This window comes from Ambystoma mexicanum, chromosome 12 (assembly GCF_040938575.1).
Source record: "Ambystoma mexicanum isolate Mex_15411 chromosome 12, UKY_AmexF1_1, whole genome shotgun sequence".
Lineage (NCBI taxonomy): Eukaryota > Metazoa > Chordata > Amphibia > Caudata > Ambystomatidae > Ambystoma > Ambystoma mexicanum.
Window position 1 is genome coordinate 194,941,953 of NC_090936.1, and position 7,227 is coordinate 194,949,179.

General features: G+C 48.6%; 1 protein-coding gene across 6 annotated transcripts in view; it reads right to left on the bottom strand.

The window, feature by feature from the left end:
• Positions 1–6,912, bottom strand: part of LOC138513437 (tetraspanin-11-like) — a 1,127,904-nt gene extending 1,120,992 nt beyond the window's left edge. For 3 of the 6 annotated variants that reach the window (XM_069628291.1, XM_069628290.1, XM_069628289.1), the window contains exon 1: positions 6,598–6,908. The gene's annotated coding sequence lies outside the window, so the exon portion shown is untranslated. Of the gene's footprint in view, positions 1–6,597 lie in introns of all 6 variants that reach the window. The other 3 variants (XM_069628292.1, XM_069628288.1, XM_069628293.1) reach the window with 2 other exon arrangements.
• Positions 6,913–7,227: the final 315 nt, after the last annotated feature.

A 7,227-nucleotide genomic window follows, 5' to 3' on the forward strand; every position in this document is an offset into this window, starting at 1 on the left:
ATCTAAAAAGCTCCCAAAAAGCCTTTACCGGCATCAAGCGTAGCACAGATAACGCTACCGACATAGTCCAATGCGTCATTAGCGGTGACCGCAAATAGCGGTGACTTAAATAGCGGTCACCGCTATTTACAGTCACCGCTAATAAGCGGAACCGGAAGTAGCGTCATCGCACAGGAACGGGGAGGAGCACGGCGGCCATCTTTAAAAACACAATCCATTGCCATCCTCAGCACACAGGACCCCTGGGACACTGCTGATCGTCAGAGAACTTCCTCCTACAAGACCAGAATGCCTAAGGCCCTGAAGAAGGGAGCTGCCCGCCTGAGAAAGGAACAATTTAATGAGGACAAAATCCAGATGCTTGTGGACACATTGCATGAGCATGCAGGCACAGTCTTCTCCAGCAACATGAGGAGAGAGGCAGTGCTACAGAAAAGAGAGATCTGGGCACTTGTTACCCAGAAGGTTAGTGCTGTGGGCAACACACCACGCATAGTGAAAGACTGCCGTAAGCGATGGGACAACCTGCGCCTAAGGGTGCGCAACATACTATCCGTCAATCGCAGCCAGGCCATGGGAACAGGAGGAGGTCCTAGTTCCCCTATAAAGCTCACCCCGTGGGAGGACATATGCGCAAGCATGAATGGGACGGAATCCATCGAAGGTGCAGGCGAGATGGAGTGTGGCGCCACAACATCGGGCGATGGAGGTGAGTGTCCAAAGTAAACACTGCTATGCCAAATCTGATGAAAGTCACCCCCAACATCAGTCCGAAGAGTCATGCCATGGTCGCCCACACACACACACACACTCCCCGTAAAGTAGGCCGAAGCATCACAGACACATGCTAATGCCTGGTGCAAGGCAATATCGCACATGACACATACCACACAAAGTAGGAAATTCCAAGAGGCACAAAGCGTGCATGACCAAAATAGTATGCATGTCAGACAGCACTGTTCCTGGCCAACATGAGTGATGCCGACATATGCCTGTATTTACCACCCATGTATGAAATTACGTGCCCTTCCAAACACAAATGCCTATTACCCCCAATTGTGTAGATGAGCATTTGTCCCAATGTATGTATGATGTCTATCAAAACATCACTCATACCGTCCCTCTCTTCCACCCCACAGGCAGTGACCATGACAGCAATGGGCAGGACGCTACCCCTGCACAGGCCACACCCCGGAAGAGGTCCCAGGTGGACATCAACCGGCCGTCAACCTCCAGGGGACAAGCCAGGGGGCGCTGTGTCCCAGCATCCAAGCCATCGCAGGCACACATTGCACCTGTGCCACCCAGGCCCGTCGAGGGCACAGCACCACAACCATCTCCACCCACTGGTCAGCCTGAAGACACATGTGAGACACCACATTCGCAGGAGTCGAGTTTGGCTGGGGAGGTGGCAGCCACGGCACCCCTGACTGTGGATGACACCCAGGAGGACATCTGGGGCACCATGGAGGACGATCTAATGGATGTGATCCATACACCAACCCAACTTGCATCCCCCAAAGTATCATCGTTCGATACCGGGAACGCCACCACCCCAGAGCAGTCCGGCCATGACCACACAGAGGGACATCTAAGTCCAGTTTTCAGTGTGTGGGGGAGTTTTGGGGGGAGGCGGAGAGGGGTGAGGGTGGTTGAGGGTTTTGTTACTTAAGTTTACTTTGTTACATTTAATACACCGGTTGTTTTAAAAAAAATAACTGAGCGGACATTGATCAATGCAAATGTGTCAATTATTCAGTTACAGTGCATGGTGTAGATGTACCCCCACACCCAGTGCCCTCTGTCCAACCATCATGTCACCCTCTGCTGCCATGTGTGTCACAAATATTGTGCAATCACGGACTTGCACACAGTATGGACCTCCTGTGCATCGCCAACACGATGATGTCCAGCGATGTCTTCTTCCTCCCCCTCATCATCACCAGGTGGTAGCAGTTCAATGTCAGGGGGCAGGGGCACGTTCCGGCAGATGCACATATCGTGCAGCTCGACACATGCCATGTTGATCTTGGCCATCTTCTCATGCCTGTAACGGAGTGCCCCACCCGACCGGCTAAGGCAGTGAAATCATGCCTTCAACAGGCCAAAGGTATGCTCGATGTCAACACGGGTACGGGAATGGGAACAATTGTAGTCCTCGTCGTGCCTGTTCTGTGGGTTAAGGACAGGGGTGAGGAGCCACGGCTTCAAGGGATAGCCACTATCACCTGCATGCGAGGAAATAATGATGGACAGCTGTACTAGTCACACTTGCCGGCAGATTATCGTTGGTCACATGCACATGTCCCTGGTTGTATGCAAGCAATTCTTTGGCCCTCAATGTGTCCTGTGCCATGGAATAATGGTGTGGGTATCATCTTCAAGATGATACACAGTGTGCTCTGTCGTATTGTAGCTCATGCATTGTGTGCGCATATTGCTTTGTTTGTGTGACTTTGCTGATTTGTTGTGTTGTGTATGATTTTCTGATGGTGATCGTTTGGCATTCTGCGCTGCTTTTTCCCATGGTGACATGCAGCATTCCCGTGGTTGATGCGGGGTGATGTGCACCACAATGTGTGATGATCTTGCTTGTGTCACCTTCCATCTCCACCTGTTTGTGTTGGTATAGTTTGTGATTGCTTTAAACCACCTCCATGGCAGGGAGGCCACCTTTTGTTTCTAGAATCTCCTGGGGAGTCCGTGGTAGAGAAATGTATTCTGTTGTGTGCTTAAGGTGGAGCACTGACAGTACCTTCAGTTGTGGGGGGGTGGTGGTGCATGTTTCAATGAGACTGACAGTCGTATATCATGTCCAGAATGGTGTTGATGGTGTCACGGTCCAGATGGTACGGGGTGTGGTTGTGCTGCGGAATTGGGTTGGAGGGACTGTCTATGATGTTTGGGATTGGGGGCTGCATGTGTGGTTAAGCTGGCTGCACTGGTGGGGCATGCAGCGCTTGTCTCACCCTCCTTCTCCTGCTGCATCTCCTCTGTGGTGCCTACTGTTGTCGTTGGTGTTGTTGATGGTGTTGCAATGCATGCATGTCCTCCAGCTGAAGTGTTGATGATGCTGTTGTATTGTTCTTGGTGTGGTAGGCGGTGTAGTGTGTGGGTGTGCTCATTTTGTAGTGGGGCAAACTCCATTTCCTCCACCTGTGCTGTTTGTGTGCACCTGTGGCATTTTGGATCACTACACATGGCATATACCGGCAGGTCTGCGATGCCGGTATTTACGGCATGCCGGTAGACACTTTTTACGCCTTCATGAAGCTGTAATTTGCATGTCCGCTTACCTTGTGATCTACTCCACTTTATGGCATGCCGCTATTGCCGGCATGGTGGGTCGCGTGCCAGTGCCCAGACCGCTATTAACCGCATCGTACTTTAGGATGCCGTTAATAGCGGTCAGGAGGGTCAGAAGAGCCCATAGCGGTATTCGATGCCGATATTCCTTTACCGGCATCGTTTTTCCCTTAGCACCAACCTCGGAATGACCCCCTGTGACTAGAACTTAAACTGTGACCAAGGCAAGCATAGTGAGGAAGACTGACAGGGAGTAGAATTAAAACGGTAGTCAAAATAGGCAGAGGATTAGGAATATGACTTTGCTTTGTGGGAGCGCTGCAGTTCTCTTGTTTACTTGCGTCTGATCTGACACAAGCTGGCAGAAGAAAGCATGCTGATTTGCACACATTTAGTAAAACCAACGATCATTGCTTTATTTTTCTTGCCATGTGCTCTCAGAAAACAAGATATCCAAAACACAGTTTCCTTTAACCAGAGTGTTCAACGGTAGTCTAAATGAGTGGCAACAACAGGAATGGAGTACAACTACTAATATTGGTTACTGTTAACAGCTTGAGTACTTTAAGAAAATGTTCACTATCCGATAACTGTTTCTTTTGAATTTTAAGGACATCTTCATTTTACCACCCTATAGAATTTACAACTAAACTGACATCCAGGACTGGAAAAGATCTGGGGCCATGCTAATGTCTGGACTCGGGGCTAGCTAGCCTTTTGGTTGGAGCTCCTGAGCTTCTATCTGGGGCTACAACCAAAAGACCTGGGGCTATAGCCCCCTCAGCCCCCCCCCCAGAAAGGCCTCTGCTGACATCTATTTGATCAAACATTCACAATGCCTGGGTGACATCTCGACTTCTATTGACACTGGTTGGCTTCATCTTAGTGAAGGGAGGATGCCCTGCCAACATGGATAAAGAAACCCTCCTCACACCCAATCCATGCCTGATTTTGAGAAAACATGTCAGGTTGCTATATCATGGTAAGTATTTAAGATGTTATAGTTGTTAGGTCCAGCCATTTCCATAGGATGCTACTTCAAGATCAGGTGGATATATGGGATTATTCATTTCATGACACTGATCAACTATGCAGGTTCAGAATGAGCATTCACACCCGGGAAAGACAGATTGAACGATCACAATCTGCCTTTCATGGCGTGATTGTGCAATCACCACCCACACCCGCGGCATAAAATAGAAAAGGGACTAGGTACCTTTTCAGATGATGGTGGCCTCGGAGACGGTGGCCATTTTAAAAACATTTTTGTTATAGCCTCGGTCACCCGAAAAGGGACCTAGTCCATTTTCCATTTAAATGGCGATGGCTATTATTTTCCTCATCAGCCTGCGCTGAGCTGATCTTCTGATGAAAAAAACAAAAAAAAATCTTCTGCAGCCCAGTAAATCTCGTGCTGCGAATGGCTTTCATGCGGTCCACGCGGATATGGTCTTTAACGGCCCACAGCTCAGGACTACCTTAGCTCGGGCTGGCGGGCCATTAAATGCCACATCCGTCGAGGGAAAGCTACATTTGTGATTAGTCCTTGAACTTTTTAATGCACTCAGGAAGGGAACTTGAATGAAACATATTTGCAGGCAACAGGTGACTCAAAAAGGATTGGTTTCTGGACATAGGAAAAGTGATCAGGCCCAAGCTGTTCGCAAGAACCTCCTGTGGCTTCACGTAAAGTAGGCAATTTAGCTTGAAATTCTCTGAACCACCTTTTAGTGAATCCATGGGGCTTCTCCCCTCTAACGCAAGGACAGCATCACATGGAAATTCCCAGAATTAATTGGAATTGGTCATTTATAACATGCCTAATACCCAGAGGTTTCTAAGCGCAGCGTTGTCTTGCTTCCAAGGCAAGCGCTTTGCCTCTGAGCTATCCTCCCAAGACTTTTGGTTTATGCAGGATCAAAGGCTGTTTCCCCCAAGGTCTCTGCAGATCAGAGGAGGAAAAAGACTTTCAGTCTTGGGCCTCAGGCTTTGCAATACGCTATTAAATGCTATTCATAACAGCACAAATTATTCAAGTTTCTGTCCCATGTTCAAGCAACTCAAGAAGAGAGGATTCATTTCGGAATGGCAATATATAAAATGCTTCAACTAACTGAAAGGCAGAAAGGGAAAAACTGATCAATACAGTGGAACCGCCTTTTGCTGCGCGTTCCACCCCAATTGGTGGTGAATTTGCCCCAGCCATAATCCCTTGACACGTGTGCTGCTAGCTCGCAACTAAAAATGCGTCCCTACCCATAACAGATAAAATCCCTGCCAGATCGAGGGTTTGATATTTGCTTAATAAAGAAATGACTGCACACATCACATTGAAAGAGATAGTAAACACCTTACCCGCGCCCCACAGCCCACTTCTGCAGGCCTATTCGGAATACAGTTTGTTAGAGGAAAGCACGGGGGGGGGGGGTGTAGCTTGCCAAGATGTTGCTACTCCATCATGTTGACGCAACATTAAACCCACAAAGATGTCTGTCAGCAACAACCTGTTGCTGGGAACACACTGCTGAGTACAGAGCAACGTATCGACCACCACTGCACAATAGCTGCACGCTTGAATGCAACGGTAGGGAACGTTAATGTGAGAGCTGTGGAACGAGCGCTGGCGTCTGTTGCACTGAATTAACTGAACATTTTTTTTTTTTTATCGAAGTTAGGGTCGTTTGGTGATCCAATATGGGAAGGGAAGTCGGTGACTTGTCTTAAAATAACGATCTGGTAAAGTTCACCTGCAAAAATGTACGAAATAAATGTGTCCTCGAGGATGCCGTTCTCAATCCTTTCGGTGTCCGTAGCTTTCAGTCTTAAATCTCCGTGACTGAATAGACCGAGAGAACTAACGCCCCCGTGGTCCCTTCAAAACACCGGGATTTGCCATGGAGCACGGGGAACGATTGCTTCATAACAAGTGTCGCCAGAGTCACTTCCCGTGGCGGGTAGCCCAGTCTTTTCGGGAAAACGGACTGAACAGAAAAATATATATATATTTTAAATAAACCAAAAACGCAGGAGTAGATCACACCTCAAGACACTCCCACGGTCACTTTTTGCTTTGCGTGAACAGCTGACCGTACCACCACTAACCACAGTCCAGCCCTCCACGTTAACAAGTCTAAATTAAACTGCATTGCAAAAAAAAAAAGGCTGTGTACGCTTCAGCGGGGAGGCTGTAATATAAGGGTCTGTGGAACATCCGGGCGGGTTCAGTGTTTTGGTTCCACCACGCGCTGTCCTTGAACTAAAGGAGCGTGATAGTTGGCAGTGATCACTTACCGGTGGCAGTGGCGCTGTGCAGCCGGAACCCGGTGTACTGTGGCGCCGTGCAACCGGATCCCAGGCAATGCCCAATGCTCTGCGCCCAGGGCAGGCTATCCCCAATGCTCTGTGCCCAGGGCTGCAGCGGGGAGCTCTCCTTCCCGGCTCCCGTCTCTGCTCCCGTCTCTGCTCCTGTGTGTGGGAGTGCGGTGGCGGCGGCGGCAGCTGCGCTCCGTTGTTTCTTGCTCAGACCCCGAGGGCATGGCAGTGCACGGCTGGAAAGTTCCCAAGCCTTATGTGTCTGCAGGGCTAGCCACTTGTTAGGGTCGCCGAGTCTATTTTCTACTGATGGCGTGTGTGAGGAGGCGGTGCACGTTTTTTGTCCCATCCCAATGAACAATTTGAAAAAGGGGAGTTGTAAATAGGCACAGGTTTGAACGAGTGTTGGAAATACCAGTTTGTTTGTGTTTCTGCCCACATCCTAAAGTTAAAAATGTCGACAAAGCAAAGTGCAGGTTGTTTTATTTTAATGACTATATATATATATATATATATATATATATATATATATATATATACACATACTTTCTCTTTAAAATGCAGGGGATAAGAAATTGCTATTAATATGCCTACTTCAGGAAAATACAC